Source organism: Strongylocentrotus purpuratus, unplaced genomic scaffold (genome assembly GCF_000002235.5).
Source record: "Strongylocentrotus purpuratus isolate Spur 01 unplaced genomic scaffold, Spur_5.0 spur5_scaffold_17, whole genome shotgun sequence".
NCBI classification, from domain to species: domain Eukaryota; kingdom Metazoa; phylum Echinodermata; class Echinoidea; order Camarodonta; family Strongylocentrotidae; genus Strongylocentrotus; species Strongylocentrotus purpuratus.
Window position 1 is genome coordinate 11,394,832 of NW_022145602.1, and position 18,419 is coordinate 11,413,250.

The following is an 18,419-nucleotide window of genomic DNA, read 5'->3' on the forward strand; positions in this document are numbered from 1 at the left end:
AGATAATAATTATCACGAATGCGAGGGAACTTATTATTCACGTGATAGGACAGTATAGATTTTGGTTGGAGTTTATGACAAGGATAATAATAATCAAAAAGACGATATACTTCTCATTCGCGTGATAGGACCATATTTCTTTTGTCGGGGTTATGTAAATGAGGGTGATATAAAAATATTACAAAGATAATAATTATCACGAATGCGAGAGAACTTATTATTCACGTGATAGGACACTAGTTTTTGGGTGGAGTATATGACAAGAATAATAATAATCACAAAGACGATAGAAGTTCTCATTCGTGAGATAGGAGTGCACCATATTTCTTTTGTCGGCGTTATGTAAATTAGGGTGATATTATGACAAGAAAAATAATAATCAAAAAGAAGATAGAAGTTCTCATTCACGTGATAGGACAGAAGATTTTGGTTGGATTTTATGACAAGGATAATAATAATCACAAAGACGATAGAAGTTCTCATTCGCGTGATAGGACCATATTTCTTTTGTCGGGGTTATGTAAATGAGGGTGATATAAATATATGACAAAAATAATAATTATCACGAATGCGAGGGAACTTATTATTCACGTGATAGGACAGTTTAGATTTTGGTTGGAGTTTATGACAAGGATAATAATAATCACAAAGACGATAGAAGTTCTCATTCGCGTGATAGGACCATATTTCTTTTGTCGGGGTTATGTAAATGAGGGTGATATAAAAATATTACAAAGATAATAATTATCACGAATGCGAGAGAACTTATTATTCACGTGATAGGACACTAGTTTTTGGGTGGAGTATATGACAAGAATAATAATAATCACAAAGACGATAGAAGTTCTCATTCGTGTGATAGGAGTGCACCATATTTCTTTTTGTCGGCGTTATGTAAATTAGGGTGATATTATGACAAGAAAAATAATAATCAAAAAGAAGATAGAAGTTCTCATTCACGTGATAGGACAGTAGTTTTTGGTTGGATTTTATGACAAGGATAATAATAATCACAAAGACGATAGAAGTTCTCATTCGCGTGATAGGACCATATTTCTTTTGTCGGGGTTATGTAAATGAGGGTGATATAAATATATGACAAAGATAATAATTATCACGAATGCGAGGGAACTTATTATTCACGTGATAGGACAGTATAGATTTTGGTTGGAGTTTATGACAAGGATAATAATAATCACAAACACGATATAGTTCTCATTCGCGTGATAGGACCATATTTCTTTTGTCGGGGTTATGTAAATGAGGGTGATATAAAAATATTACAAAGATAATAATTATCACGAATGCGAGAGAACTTATTATTCACGTGATAGGACACTAGTTTTTGGGTGGAGTATATGACAAGAATAATAATAATCACAAAGACGATAGAAGTTCTCATTCGCGTGATAGGACAGTATAGTTTTTGGTTGGATTTTATGACAAGGATAATAATAATCACAAAGACGATAGAAGTTCTCATTCGCGTGATAGGACCATATTTCTTTTGTCGGGGTTATGTAAATGAGGGTGATATAAAAATATTACAAAGATAATAATTATCACGAATGCGAGAGAACTTATTATTCACGTGATAGGACACTAGTTTTTGGGTGGAGTATATGACAAGAATAATAATAATCACAAAGACGATAGAAGTTCTCATTCGTGTGATAGGAGTGCACCATATTTCTTTTTGTCGGCGTTATGTAAATTAGGGTGATATTATGACAAGAAAAATAATAATCAAAAAGAAGATAGAAGTTCTCATTCACGTGATAGGACAGTAGTTTTTGGTTGGATTTTATGACAAGGATAATAATAATCACAAAGACGATAGAAGTTCTCATTCGCGTGATAGGACCATATTTCTTTTGTCGGGGTTATGTAAATGAGGGTGATATAAAAATATTACAAAGATAATAATTATCACGAATGCGAGAGAACTTTTTATTCACGTGATAGGACACTAGTTTTTGGGTGGAGTATATGACAAGAATAATAATAATCACAAAGACGATAGAAGTTCTCATTCGTGTGATAGGAGTGCACCATATTTCTTTTTGTCGGCGTTATGTAAATTAGGGTGATATTATGACAAGAAAAATAATAATCAAAAAGAAGATAGAAGTTCTCATTCACGTGATAGGACAGTAGTTTTTGGTTGGATTTTATGACAAGGATAATAATAATCACAAAGACGATAGAAGTTCTCACTCGCGTGATAGGACCATATTTCTTTTGTCGGGGTTATGTAAATGAGGGTGATATACAAAGATAATAATTATCACAAATGCGAGAGAACTTATTATTCACGTGATAGGACACTAGTTTTTGGTTGGAGTTTATGACAAGGATAATAATAATCACAAAGACGATGGAGTTCTCATTCGATCGATAGGACCATATTTCTTTTGTCGGGGTTATGTAAATGAGGGTGATATAAATATATGACAAAGATAATAATTATTACGAATGCGAGAGAACTTATTATTCACGTGATAGGACAGTAGTTTTTGGGTGGAGTATAAGACAAGAATAATAATAATCACAAAGACGATAAGAGTTCTCATTTGCGTGATAGGACCATATTTCTTTTGTCGGGGTTATGTAAATGAGGGTGATATAAATATATGACAAATATAATAATCATCACAAAAACGAGAGAAATTCTCATTCACGTGAGTTATAGGACAGTAGTTTTTGGTTGGAGTTTATGACAAGAATAATAATAATCACAAAGACGATATAGAAGTTCTCATTCGTGTGATAGGACCATATTTCTTTTGCCGGCCGGGTTTACGTAAATGAGGGTGATATAAATATATTACAAAGATAATAATTATCACCAATGCGAGAGAACTTGTTATTCACGTGATAGGACAGTAGTTTTTGGGTGGAGTTTATGACAAGAATAATAATAATCACAAAGACGATAGAAATTCTCATTCGCGTGATAGGACAGTATAGTTTTTGGTTGGAGTTTATGACAAGGATAATAATAATCACAAAGACGATAGAAGTTCTCATTCGCGTGATAGGACCATATTTCTTTTGCCGGCCGGGGTTACGTAAATGAGGGTGATATAAATATATTACAAAGATAATAATTCTCACCAATGCGAGAGAAGTTGTTATTCACGTGATAGGACAGTAGTTTTTAGGTGGAGTTGATGACAAGAATAATAATAATCACAAAGACGATAGAAGTTCTCATTCGTATGAAAGGACAGTATAGTTTTTGGTTGGAGTTGATGACAAGGATAATAATAATCACAAAAACGATAGAAGTTCTCATTCACGTGATTGGACAGTAGTTTTTGGTTGGATTTTATGACAAGGATAATACTAATCATAAAGACGTTAGAAGTTCTCATTCATGTGATAGGACCATATTTCTTTTGTCGGGGTTATGTAAATGAGGGTGATATTATGACAAAAAAATAATAATCAAAAAGAAGATAGAAGTTCTCATACACGTGATAGCACAGTAGTTTTTGGTTGGATTTTATGACAAGGATAATAATAATCACAAAGACGATAGAAGTTCTCATTCGCGTGATAGGACTATATTTCTTTTGTCGGGGTTATGTAAATGAGGGTGATATAAATATATGACAAAGATAATAATTATCACGAATGCGAGAGAACTTATTATTCACGTGATAGGACACTAGTTTTTGGGTGGAGTATATGACAAGAATAATAATAATCACAAAGACGATAGAAGTTCTCATTCGTGTGATAGGAGTGCACCATATTTCTTTTTGTCGGCGTTATGTAAATTAGGGTGATATTATGACAAGAAAAATAATAATCAAAAAGAAGATAGAAGTTCTCATTCACGTGATAGGACAGTAGTTTTTGGTTGGATTTTATGACAAGGATAATAATAATCACAAAGACGATAGAAGTTCTCATTCGCGTGATAGGACCATATTTCTTTTGTCGGGGTTATGTAAATGAGGGTGATATAAAAATATTACAAAGATAATAATTATCACGAATGCGAGAGAACTTATTATTCACGTGATAGGACACTAGTTTTTGGGTGGAGTATATGACAAGAATAATAATAATCACAAAGACGATAGAAGTTCTCATTCGTGTGATAGGAGTGCACCATATTTCTTTTTGTCGGCGTTATGTAAATTAGGGTGATATTATGTCAAGAAAAATAATAATCAAAAAGAAGATAGAAGTTCTCATTCACGTGATAGGACAGTAGTTTTTGGTTGGATTTTATGACAAGGATAATAATAATCACAAAGACGATAGAAGTTCTCACTCGCGTGATAGGACCATATTTCTTTTGTCGGGGTTATGTAAATGAGGGTGATATACAAAGATAATAATTATCACAAATGCGAGAGAACTTATTATTCACCTGATAGGACACTAGTTTTTGGTTGGAGTTTATGACAAGGATAATAATAATCACAAAGACGATGGAGTTCTCATTCGATCGATAGGACCATATTTCTTTTGTCGGGGTTATGTAAATGAGGGTGATATAAATATATGACAAAGATAATAATTATTACGAATGCGAGAGAACTTATTATTCACGTGATAGGACAGTAGTTTTTGGGTGGAGTATAAGACAAGAATAATAATAATCACAAAGACGATAAGAGTTCTCATTTGCGTGATAGGACCATATTTCTTTTGTCGGGGTTATGTAAATGAGGGTGATATAAATATATGACAAATATAATAATCATCACAAAAACGAGAGAAATTCTCATTCACGTGAGTTATAGGACAGTAGTTTTTGGTTGGAGTTTATGACAAGAATAATAATAATCACAAAGACGATATAGAAGTTCTCATTCGTGTGATAGGACCATATTTCTTTTGCCGGCCGGGGTTACGTAAATGAGGGTGATATAAATATATTACAAAGATAATAATTATCACCAATGCGAGAGAACTTGTTATTCACGTGATAGGACAGTACTTTTTGGGTGGAGTTTATGACAAGAATAATAATAATCACAAAGACGATAGAAGTTCTCATTCGTATGAAAGGACAGTATAGTTTTTGGTTGGAGTTGATGACAAGGATAATAATAATCACAAAAACGATAGAAGTTCTCATTCACGTGATTGGACAGTAGTTTTTGGTTGGATTTTATGACAAGGATAATACTAATCATAAAGACGTTAGAAGTTCTCATTCATGTGATAGGACCATATTTCCTTTGTCGGGGTTATGTAAATGAGGGTGATATTATGACAAAAAAATAATAATCAAAAAGAAGATAGAAGTTCTCATACACGTGATAGCACAGTAGTTTTTGGTTGGATTTTATGACAAGGATAATAATAATCACAAAGACGATAGAAGTTCTCATTCGCGTGATAGGACTATATTTCTTTTGTCGGGGTTATGTAAATGAGGGTGATATAAATATATGACAAAGATAATAATTATCACGAATGCGAGAGAACTTATTATTCACGTGATAGGACACTAGTTTTTGGGTGGAGTATATGACAAGAATAATAATAATCACAAAGACGATAGAAGTTCTCATTCGTGTGATAGGAGTGCACCATATTTCTTTTGTCGGCGTTATGTAAATTAGGGTGATATTATGACAAGAAAAATAATAATCAAAAGAAGATAGAAGTTCTCATTCACGTGATAGGACAGTAGTTTTTGGTTGGATTTTATGACAAGGATAATAATAATCACAAAGACGATAGAAGTTCTCACTCGCGTGATAGGACCATATTTCTTTTGTCGGGGTTATGTAAATGAGGGTGATATACAAAGATAATAATTATCACAAATGCGAGAGAACTTATTATTCACGTGATAGGACACTAGTTTTTGGTTGGAGTTTATGACAAGGATAATAATAATCACAAAGACGATGGAGTTCTCATTCGATCGATAGGACCATATTTCTTTTGTCGGGGTTATGTAAATGAGGGTGATATAAATATATGACAAAGATAATAATTATTACGAATGCGAGAGAACTTATTATTCACGTGATAGGACAGTAGTTTTTGGGTGGAGTATAAGACAAGAATAATAATAATCACAAAGACGATAAGAGTTCTCATTTGCGTGATAGGACCATATTTCTTTTGTCGGGGTTATGTAAATGAGGGTGATATAAATATATGACAAATATAATAATCATCACAAAAACGAGAGAAATTCTCATTCACGTGAGTTATAGGACAGTAGTTTTTGGTTGGAGTTTATGACAAGAATAATAATAATCACAAAGACGATATAGAAGTTCTCATTCGTGTGATAGGACCATATTTCTTTTGCCGGCCGGGGTTACGTAAATGAGGGTGATATAAATATATTACAAAGATAATAATTATCACCAATGCGAGAGAACTTGTTATTCACGTGATAGGACAGTAGTTTTTGGGTGGAGTTTATGACAAGAATAATAATAATCACAAAGACGATAGAAGTTCTCATTCGCGTGATAGGACAGTATAGTTTTTGGTTGGAGTTTATGACAAGGATAATAATAATCACAAAGACGATAGAAGTTCTCATTCGCGTGATAGGACCATATTTCTTTTGCCGGCCGGGTTACGTAAATGAGGGTGATATAAATATATTACAAAGATAATAATTCTCACCAATGCGAGAGAAGTTGTTATTCACGTGATAGGACAGTAGTTTTTAGGTGGAGTTGATGACAAGAATAATAATAATCACAAAGACGATAGAAGTTCTCATTCGTATGAAAGGACAGTATAGTTTTTGGTTGGAGTTGATGACAAGGATAATAATAATCACAAAAACGATAGAAGTTCTCATTCACGTGATTGGACAGTAGTTTTTGGTTGGATTTTATGACAAGGATAATACTAATCATAAAGACGTTAGAAGTTCTCATTCATGTGATAGGACCATATTTCTTTTGTCGGGGTTATGTAAATGAGGGTGATATTATGACAAAAAATAATAATCAAAAAGAAGATAGAAGTTCTCATACACGTGATAGCACAGTAGTTTTTGGTTGGATTTTATGACAAGGATAATAATAATCACAAAGACGATAGAAGTTCTCATTCGCGTGATAGGACTATATTTCTTTTGTCGGGGTTATGTAAATGAGGGTGATATAAATATATGACAAAGATAATAATTATCACGAATGCGAGAGAACTTATTATTCACGTGATAGGACACTAGTTTTTGGGTGGAGTATATGACAAGAATAATAATAATCACAAAGACGATAGAAGTTCTCATTCGTGTGATAGGAGTGCACCATATTTCTTTTTGTCGGCGTTATGTAAATTAGGGTGATATTATGACAAGAAAAATAATAATCAAAAAGAAGATAGAAGTTCTCATTCACGTGATAGGACAGTAGTTTTTGGTTGGATTTTATGACAAGGATAATAATAATCACAAAGACGATAGAAGTTCTCATTCGCGTGATAGGACCATATTTCTTTTGTCGGGGTTATGTAAATGAGGGTGATATAAAAATATTACAAAGATAATAATTATCACGAATGCGAGAGAACTTATTATTCACGTGATAGGACACTAGTTTTTGGGTGGAGTATATGACAAGAATAATAATAATCACAAAGACGATAGAAGTTCTCATTCGTGTGATAGGAGTGCACCATATTTCTTTTTGTCGGCGTTATGTAAATTAGGGTGATATTATGACAAGAAAAATAATAATCAAAAAGAAGATAGAAGTTCTCATTCACGTGATAGGACAGTAGTTTTTGGTTGGATTTTATGACAAGGATAATAATAATCACAAAGACGATAGAAGTTCTCACTCGCGTGATAGGACCATATTTCTTTTGTCGGGGTTATGTAAATGAGGGTGATATACAAAGATAATAATTATCACAAATGCGAGAGAACTTATTATTCACCTGATAGGACACTAGTTTTTGGTTGGAGTTTATGACAAGGATAATAATAATCACAAAGACGATGGAGTTCTCATTCGATCGATAGGACCATATTTCTTTTGTCGGGGTTATGTAAATGAGGGTGATATAAATATATGACAAAGATAATAATTATTACGAATGCGAGAGAACTTATTATTCACGTGATAGGACAGTAGTTTTTGGGTGGAGTATAAGACAAGAATAATAATAATCACAAAGACGATAAGAGTTCTCATTTGCGTGATAGGACCATATTTCTTTTGTCGGGGTTATGTAAATGAGGGTGATATAAATATATGACAAATATAATAATCATCACAAAAACGAGAGAAATTCTCATTCACGTGAGTTATAGGACAGTAGTTTTTGGTTGGAGTTTATGACAAGAATAATAATAATCACAAAGACGATATAGAAGTTCTCATTCGTGTGATAGGACCATATTTCTTTTGCCGGCCGGGGTTACGTAAATGAGGGTGATATAAATATATTACAAAGATAATAATTATCACCAATGCGAGAGAACTTGTTATTCACGTGATAGGACAGTAGTTTTTGGGTGGAGTTTATGACAAGAATAATAATAATCACAAAGACGATAGAAGTTCTCATTCGCGTGATAGGACAGTATAGTTTTTGGTTGGAGTTTATGACAAGGATAATAATAATCACAAAGACGATAGAAGTTCTCATTCGCGTGATAGGACCATATTTCTTTTGCCGGCCGGGGTTACGTAAATGAGGGTGATATAAATATATTACAAAGATAATAATTCTCACCAATGCGAGAGAAGTTGTTATTCACGTGATAGGACAGTAGTTTTTAGGTGGAGTTGATGACAAGAATAATAATAATCACAAAGACGATAGAAGTTCTCATTCGTATGAAAGGACAGTATAGTTTTTGGTTGGAGTTGATGACAAGGATAATAATAATCACAAAAACGATAGAAGTTCTCATTCACGTGATTGGACAGTAGTTTTTGGTTGGATTTTATGACAAGGATAATACTAATCATAAAGACGTTAGAAGTTCTCATTCATGTGATAGGACCATATTTCTTTTGTCGGGGTTATGTAAATGAGGGTGATATTATGACAAAAAAATAATAATCAAAAAGAAGATAGAAGTTCTCATACACGTGATAGCACAGTAGTTTTTGGTTGGATTTTATGACAAGGATAATAATAATCACAAAGACGATAGAAGTTCTCATTCGCGTGATAGGACTATATTTCTTTTGTCGGGGTTATGTAAATGAGGGTGATATAAATATATGACAAAGATAATAATTATCACGAATGCGAGAGAACTTATTATTCACGTGATAGGACACTAGTTTTTGGGTGGAGTATATGACAAGAATAATAATAATCACAAAGACGATAGAAGTTCTCATTCGTGTGATAGGAGTGCACCATATTTCTTTTTGTCGGCGTTATGTAAATTAGGGTGATATTATGACAAGAAAAATAATAATCAAAAAGAAGATAGAAGTTCTCATTCACGTGATAGGACAGTAGTTTTTGGTTGGATTTTATGACAAGGATAATAATAATCACAAAGACGATAGAAGTTCTCATTCGCGTGATAGGACCATATTTCTTTTGTCGGGGTTATGTAAATGAGGGTGATATAAATATATGACAAAGATAATAATTATCACGAATGCGAGGGAACTTATTATTCACGTGATAGGACAGTATAGATTTTGGTTGGAGTTTATGACAAGGATAATAATAATCAAAAAGACGATATACTTCTCATTCGCGTGATAGGACCATATTTCTTTTGTCGGGGTTATGTAAATGAGGGTGATATAAAAATATTACAAAGATAATAATTATCACGAATGCGAGAGAACTTATTATTCACGTGATAGGACAGTAGTTTTGGGGTGGAGTATATGACAAGAATAATAATAATCACAAAGACGATAGAAGTTCTCATTCGTGTGATAGGACCATATTTCTTTTTGTCGGAGTTATGTAAATTAGGGTGATATAAATATATATGACAAAGATAATAATTATCACAAAATCGATAGAAGTTCTCATTCACGTGATTGGACAGTAGATTTTGGTTGGATTTCATGACAAGGATAATACTAATCATAAAACGTTAGAAGTTCTCATTCATGTGATAGGACCATATTTCTTTTGTCGGGGTTTTGTAAATGGGGGTGATATTATGACAAGAAAATAATAATCAAAAAGAAGATAGAAGTTCTCATTCACGTGATAGGACAGAAGATTTTGGTTGGATTTAATGACAAGGATAATAATAATCACAAAGACGATAGAAGTTCTCATTCGCGTGATAGGACCATATTTCTTTTGTCGGGGTTATGTAAATGAGGGTGATATAAATATATGACAAAGATAATAATTATCACGAATGCGAGGGAACTTATTGTTCACGTGATAGGACAGTTTAGATTTTGGTTGGAGTTTATGACAAGGATAATAATAATCACAAAGACGATATAGTTCTCATTCGCGTGATAGGACCATATTTCTTTTGTCGGGGTTATGTAAATGAGGGTGATATAAAAATATTACAAAGATAATAATTATCACGAATGCGAGAGAACTTATTATTCACGTGATAGGACACTAGTTTTTGGGTGGAGTATATGACAAGAATAATAATAATCACAAAGACGATAGAAGTTCTCATTCGTGTGATAGGAGTGCACCATATTTCTTTTTGTCGGCGTTATGTAAATTAGGGTGATATTATGACAAGAAAATAATAATCAAAAAGAAGATAGAAGTTCTCATTCACGTGATAGGACAGTAGTTTTTGGTTGGATTTTATGACAAGGATAATAATAATCACAAAGACGATAGAAGTTCTCATTCGTGTGATAGAACCATATTTCTTTTGCCGGCCGGGGTTATGTAAATGAGGGTGATATAAATATATTACAAAGATAATAATTATCACAAATGTGAGAGAACTTCTCATTCACGTGATAGGACAGTCGTTTTTGGTTGGAGTTTATGACAAGAATAATAATAATCACAAAGACGATAGAAGTTCTCATTCGCGTGATAGGACCATATTTCTTTTGTCGGGGTTATGTAAATGAGGGTGATGTAAAAATATTACAAAGATAATAATTTTCACGAATGCGAGAGAACTTAAGATTCACATGATAGGACATTAGTTTTGGGGTAGACTATATGACAAGAATAATAATAATCACAAAGACGATAGAAGTTCTCATTCGTGTGATAGGACCATATTTCTTTTTGTCGGAGTTATGTAAATTAGGGGATATAAATATATATGACAAAGATAATAATTATTATTCACCGAGTTGAAGGACCGCAATGGCTTCTCGCTGCAAGCAATAAAGAAGTATATCGCTACCAATACAAAAAGATAGAAGTTCTCATTCACGTGATTGGACAGTAGTTTTTTTGGTTGGATTTTATGACAAGGATAATAATAATCACAAAGACGATAGAAGTTTTCATTCGCGTGATAGGACCATATTTCTTTTGTCGGGGTTATGTAAATGAGGGTGATATAAATATATGACAAGAATAATAATAATCACAAAGACGATAGAAGTTCTCATTCGCGTGATAGGACCATATTTCTTTTGTCGGGGTTATGTAAATGAGGGTGATATAAATATATGACAAAGATAATAATTATCACGAATGCGAGGGAACTTATTATTCACGTGATAGGACAGTATAGATTTTGGTTGGAGTTGATGACAAGGATAATAATAATCAAAAAGACGATATAGTTCTCATTCGCGTGATAGGACCATATTTCTTTTGTCGGGGTTATGTAAATGAGGGTGATATAAAAATATTACAAAGATAATAATTATCACGAATGCGAGAGAACTTATTATTCACGTGATAGGACACTAGTTTTTGGGTGGAGTATATGACAAGAATAATAATAATCACAAAGACGATAGAAGTTCTCATTCGTGAGATAGGAGTGCACCATATTTCTTTTTGTCGGCGTTATGTAAATTAGGGTGATATTATGACAAGAAAATAATAATCAAAAAGAAGATAGAAGTTCTCATTCACGTGATAGGACAGTAGTTTTTGGTTGGATTTTATGACAAGGATAATAATAATCACAAAGACGATAGAAGTTCTCATTCGCGTGATAGGACCATATTTCTTTTGTCGGGGTTATGTAAATGAGGATGATATAAATATATGACAAAGATAATAATTATCACCTATGCGAGGGAACCTATTATTCACGTGATAGGACAGTATAGATTTTGGTTGGAGTTTATGACAAGGATAATAATAATCACAAAGACGATATAGTTCTCATTCGCGTGATAGGACCATATTTCTTTTGTCGGGGTTATGTAAATGAGGGTGATATAAATGTATGACAAAGATAACAATTATCACAATGCGAGAGAACTTCTCATTCACGTGATAGGACAGTTGTTTTTGGTTGGATTTTATGACAAGGATAATAATAATCACAAAGACGATAGAAGTTCTCATTCGCGTGATAGGACCATATTTCTTTTGTCGGGGTTATGTAAATGAGGGTGATATAAATATATGACAAAGATAATAATTATCACCTATGCGAGGGAACCTATTATTCACGTGATAGGACAGTATAGATTTTGGTTGGAGTATATGACAAGAATAATAATAATCACAAAGACGATAGAAGTTCTCATTCGTATGATAGGAGTGCACCATATTTCTTTTTGTCGGCGTTATGTAAATTAGGGTGATATTATGACAAGAAAAATAATAATCAAAAAGAAGATAGAAGTTCTCATTCACGTGATAGGACAGTAGTTTTTGGTTGGATTTTATGACAAGGATAATAATAATCACAAAGACGATAGAAGTTCTCATTCGTGTGATAGAACCATATTTCTTTTGCCGGCCGGGGTTATGTAAATGAGGGTGATATAAATATATTACAAAGATAATAATTATCACAAATGTGAGAGAACTTCTCATTCACGTGATAGGACAGTCGTTTTTGGTTGGAGTTTATGACAAGAATAATAATAATCACAAAGACGATAGAAGTTCTCATTCGCGTGATAGGACCATATTTCTTTTGTCGGGGTTATGTAAATGAGGGTGATGTAAAAATATTACAAAGATAATAATTTTCACGAATGCGAGAGAACTTAAGATTCACATGATAGGACATTAGTTTTGGGGTAGACTATATGACAAGAATAATAATAATCACAAAGACGATAGAAGTTCTCATTCGTGTGATAGGACCATATTTCTTTTTGTCGGAGTTATGTAAATTAGGGGGATATAAATATATATGACAAAGATAATAATTATTATTCACCGAGTTGAAGGACCGCAATGGCTTCTCGCTGCAAGCAATAAAGAAGTATATCGCTACCAATACAAAAAAGATAGAAGTTCTCATTCACGTGATTGGACAGTAGTTTTTTGGTTGGATTTTATGACAAGGATAATAATAATCACAAAGACGATAGAAGTTTTCATTCGCGTGATAGGACCATATTTCTTTTGTCGGGGTTATGTAAATGAGGGTGATATAAATATATGACAAGAATAATAATAATCACAAAGACGATAGAAGTTCTCATTCGCGTGATAGGACCATATTTCTTTTGTCGGGGTTATGTAAATGAGGGTGATATAAATATATGACAAAGATAATAATTATCACGAATGCGAGGGAACTTATTATTCACGTGATAGGACAGTATAGATTTTGGTTGGAGTTTATGACAAGGATAATAATAATCAAAAAGACGATATAGTTCTCATTCGCGTGATAGGACCATATTTCTTTTGTCGGGGTTATGTAAATGAGGGTGATATAAAAATATTACAAAGATAATAATTATCACGAATGCGAGAGAACTTATTATTCACGTGATAGGACACTAGTTTTTGGGTGGAGTATATGACAAGAATAATAATAATCACAAAGACGATAGAAGTTCTCATTCGTGAGATAGGAGTGCACCATATTTCTTTTTGTCGGCGTTATGTAAATTAGGGTGATATTATGACAAGAAAAATAATAATCAAAAAGAAGATAGAAGTTCTCATTCACGTGATAGGACAGTAGTTTTTGGTTGGATTTTATGACAAGGATAATAATAATCACAAAGACGATAGAAGTTCTCATTCGCGTGATAGGACCATATTTCTTTTGTCGGGGTTATGTAAATGAGGGTGATATAAATATATGACAAAGATAATAATTATCACCTATGCGAGGGAACCTATTATTCACGTGATAGGACAGTATAGATTTTGGTTGGAGTTTATGACAAGGATAATAATAATCACAAAGACGATATAGTTCTCATTCGCGTGATAGGACCATATTTCTTTTGTCGGGGTTATGTAAATGAGGGTGATATAAATGTATGACAAAGATAACAATTATCACAAATGCGAGAGAACTTCTCATTCACGTGATAGGACAGTTGTTTTTGGTTGGAGTTTATGACAAGAATAATAATAATCACAAAGACGATAGAAGTTCTCATTCGTGTGATAGAACCATATTTCTTTTGCCGGCCGGGGTTATGTAAATGAGGGTGATATAAATATATTACAAAGATAATAATTATCACAAATGCGAGAGAACTTCTCATTCACGTGATAGGACAGTCGTTTTTGGTTGGAGTTTATGACAAGAATAATAATAATCACAAAGACGATAGAAGTTCTCATTCGCGTGATAGGACCATATTTCTTTTTGTCGGAGTTATGTAAATTAGGGTGATATAAATATATATGACAAAGATAATAATTATCACAAAAACGATAGAAGTTCTCATTCGCGTGATAGGACAGTATAGTTTTTGGTTGGAGTTTATGACAAGGATAATAATAATCACAAAGACGATAGAAGTTCTCATTCGCGTGATAGGACCATATTTCTTTTGCCGGCCGGGTTACGTAAATGAGGTTGATATAAATATATTACAAAGATAATAATTCTCACCAATGCGAGAGAAGTTGTTATTCACGTGATAGGACAGTAGTTTTTAGGTGGAGTTGATGACAAGAATAATAATAATCACAAAGACGATAGAAGTTCTCATTCGTATGAAAGGACAGTATAGTTTTTGGTTGGAGTTGATGACAAGGATAATAATAATCACAAAAACGATAGAAGTTCTCATTCACGTGATTGGACAGTAGTTTTTGGTTGGATTTTATAACAAGGATAATACTAATCATAAAGACGTTAGAAGTTCTCATTCATGTGATAGGACCATATTTCTTTTGTCGGGGTTATGTAAATGAGGGTGATATTATGACAAAAAAATAATAATCAAAAAGAAGATAGAAGTTCTCATACACGTGATAGCACAGTAGTTTTTGGTTGGATTTTATGACAAGGATAATAATAATCACAAAGACGATAGAAGTTCTCATTCGCGTGATAGGACTATATTTCTTTTGTCGGGGTTATGTAAATGAGGGTGATATAAATATATGACAAAGATAATAATTATCACGAATGCGAGAGAACTTATTATTCACGTGATAGGACACTAGTTTTTGGGTGGAGTATATGACAAGAATAATAATAATCACAAAGACGATAGAAGTTCTCATTCGTGTGATAGGAGTGCACCATATTTCTTTTTGTCGGCGTTATGTAAATTAGGGTGATATTATGACAAGAAAAATAATAATCAAAAAGAAGATAGAAGTTCTCATTCACGTGATAGGACAGTAGTTTTTGGTTGGATTTTATGACAAGGATAATAATAATCATAAAGACGATAGAAGTTCTCATTCGCGTGATATGACCATATTTTTTTGTCGGGGTTATGTAAATGAGGGTGATATAAATATATATGACAAAGATAATAATTATCACAAAAACGATAGAAGTTCTCATTCATGTGATAGGACCATATTTCTTTTGTCGGGGTTATGTAAATGAGGGTGATATAAATATATGACAAGAATTACAATAATCACAAAGAAGATAGAAGTTCTCATTCGCGTGATAGGACCATATTTCTTTTGTCGGAGTTATGTAAATGAGGGTGATATAAATATATGACAAGAATAATAATAATCACAAAGACGATAGAAGTTCTCATTCACGTGATAGGACAGTAGTTTTTGGTTGGATTTTATGACAAGGATAATAATAATCATAAAGACGATAGAAGTTCTCATTCGCGTGATATGACCATATTTTTTTGTCGGGGTTATGTAAATGAGGGTGATATAAATATATATGACAAAGATAATAATTATCACAAAAATGATAGAAGTTCTCATTCATGTGATAGGACCATATTTCTTTTGTCGGGGTTATGTAAATGAGGGCGATATGACAAGAATAATAATAATCACAAAGAAGATAGAAGTTCTCATTCACGTGATAGGACTGTAGTTTTTGGTTGGATTTTATGACAAGGATAATACTAATCATAAAGACGATAGAAGTTCTCATTCGCGTTATAGGACCATATTTTTTTTGTGGGGGTTATGTAAATGAGGGTGATATAATTATATGACAAAGATAATAATTATCACAAAAACGATAGAAGTTCTCATTCGCGTAATAGGACCATAATTGGTTGTGGTTCATGTAAATGAATATGATAATACAGTACGTTTGGCAAGGATAATAATAATCGTAAAAACGATAGAAGTTCTCATTCACGCGATAGGACCATTGTTGGGGTGTATGTAAATGAGGATCATATAAATATATGACAAAGATAATAATAATCACAAAGACGATAGAAGTTTTCATTCACGTGATAGGACCATAGTTTTTTGATGGGGTTATAATGTAGATGAGGATGAAAGAAAACAAGTCAAACATGCAGTGCAGAGGAGCACAGGCGAAGAGAGGGAGATCGAGAGGGTGCGAGAGGAAGGGAAAGAGGGAACAAGAGAGAGAGAGAGAGAGAGAGTGACAGAGAGAGCCTGGGTCTATATTTCGGAGAGAGAGAGAGGGTCCATGTGGTGAAAATGATTTTTTTTCGAAACTTCCAAGGGTATATGATGAACATTACATCGAACTTCTGTCGGAAAGAGAGAGGGGGTGGGGGGGGGGGGACAGAGAGAGATAGAGAGAGAGAGCGGTATCTGGATAGACATATTTATTGTATTTTTTTCATGTTTATCTGAACGATTATGTGGCCATTCATTTTCAAATTGCTTTCTTTCTGATATTCTTTTCTGAATGCATTTCACGGACATAACAATTGGAAAAAATGATAAGACTTCATGTATCCCGTAGGCCTACTTGAAATTGTCTGTTATAAATGTATATCAAAAAGACTGATCAGTCGAAGCTGAGACTAGATTGAGACGGTTGCGGAGGAGGGTTTACGGGTACGTCAAACCATAGGTTTATGGTCAAACTCACTCTGCAAGGAGATTATTACTCCCTTGATTTGTGCGATACAATCCTGAACGGTACTTGCTCTCACACAAACGCACACAGATGCTGGTACCATGGAGCTATAAAAAAGAACATGGACCGAAGCCATTCGAATACAGTCGCTTCCCCGCCGTGGAGCGGGGTCAGCGCGGTGTCAAAATTGCTGTTTGTCTTCTGTCCATGCGGCTTGCGCCGGGCGGGGCGAACGTAACACAGTGTTTCAATTTCGATTATACCATGAACCATTTACAACAGTAGATGGCGCTAGTATACAACATCATGAGCCGGTTTAAATACAGGCAGCTTGGAACTAATAATTGATTTATTAATAACTGTTTAATTCACTAAAAAAAAAAAAAGTATTTCAGCGGTGGAGATTGGTTAAAGATATTCCTATTGCATCTTGTTATAACATCAAAGAGTTTCAGATGAATTAAATATTTTTACCAAAACTTTGTAATACCTTTAACAAAATTATTTTCTTACCTGGATCCACTGGTTGGCATCGTTTACTCGTGAAGACCAGGCTCCCTTCAGGTTCCCGACTTTTACCACGTTAACCCGTTCCTTCCGGGAACCTGGTATACCAGGCTCCCGTGGAGCCTACTCACAGACGGGAACCTGGTATACCAGGTTCCCATAATAGGCAGGTAGACGACGTCTTTACAAGCCTAAAATTGCCTTTCCCTGCCATTAATTCACTAAACTAGTGGATGTGAGGGTTTATCCAAAGTATATGCTATCATTATCCATTACTCCTGTTTTGTTTACTTTAATATTACTCATTATATTTGTACTTTTTCATAAGCATGTCAAGTTTTCTCTCACATGAAATTCGTACAGCAGCGTATTGGAGCTCCGCGATGTCTGTCCCACAGATATTGACTTTCGCTGAGACCTTCCATGCACAGAATACCAATACTGCTGGTATTTCAATTGGGAGCAGCGCAAAGCCAAAGCCTATAACGGCACGCGGCACGCGCGGAACAATGCACTTCACTGCACATGAAAGGAAAATCCAAAGGTCAGCTCTCTATTGTCAACAACAACAAGCAGTATTATAAGTCTAAAGCAAGATCGCGAGGTTGTACTCGATTTAGTCTCCGAA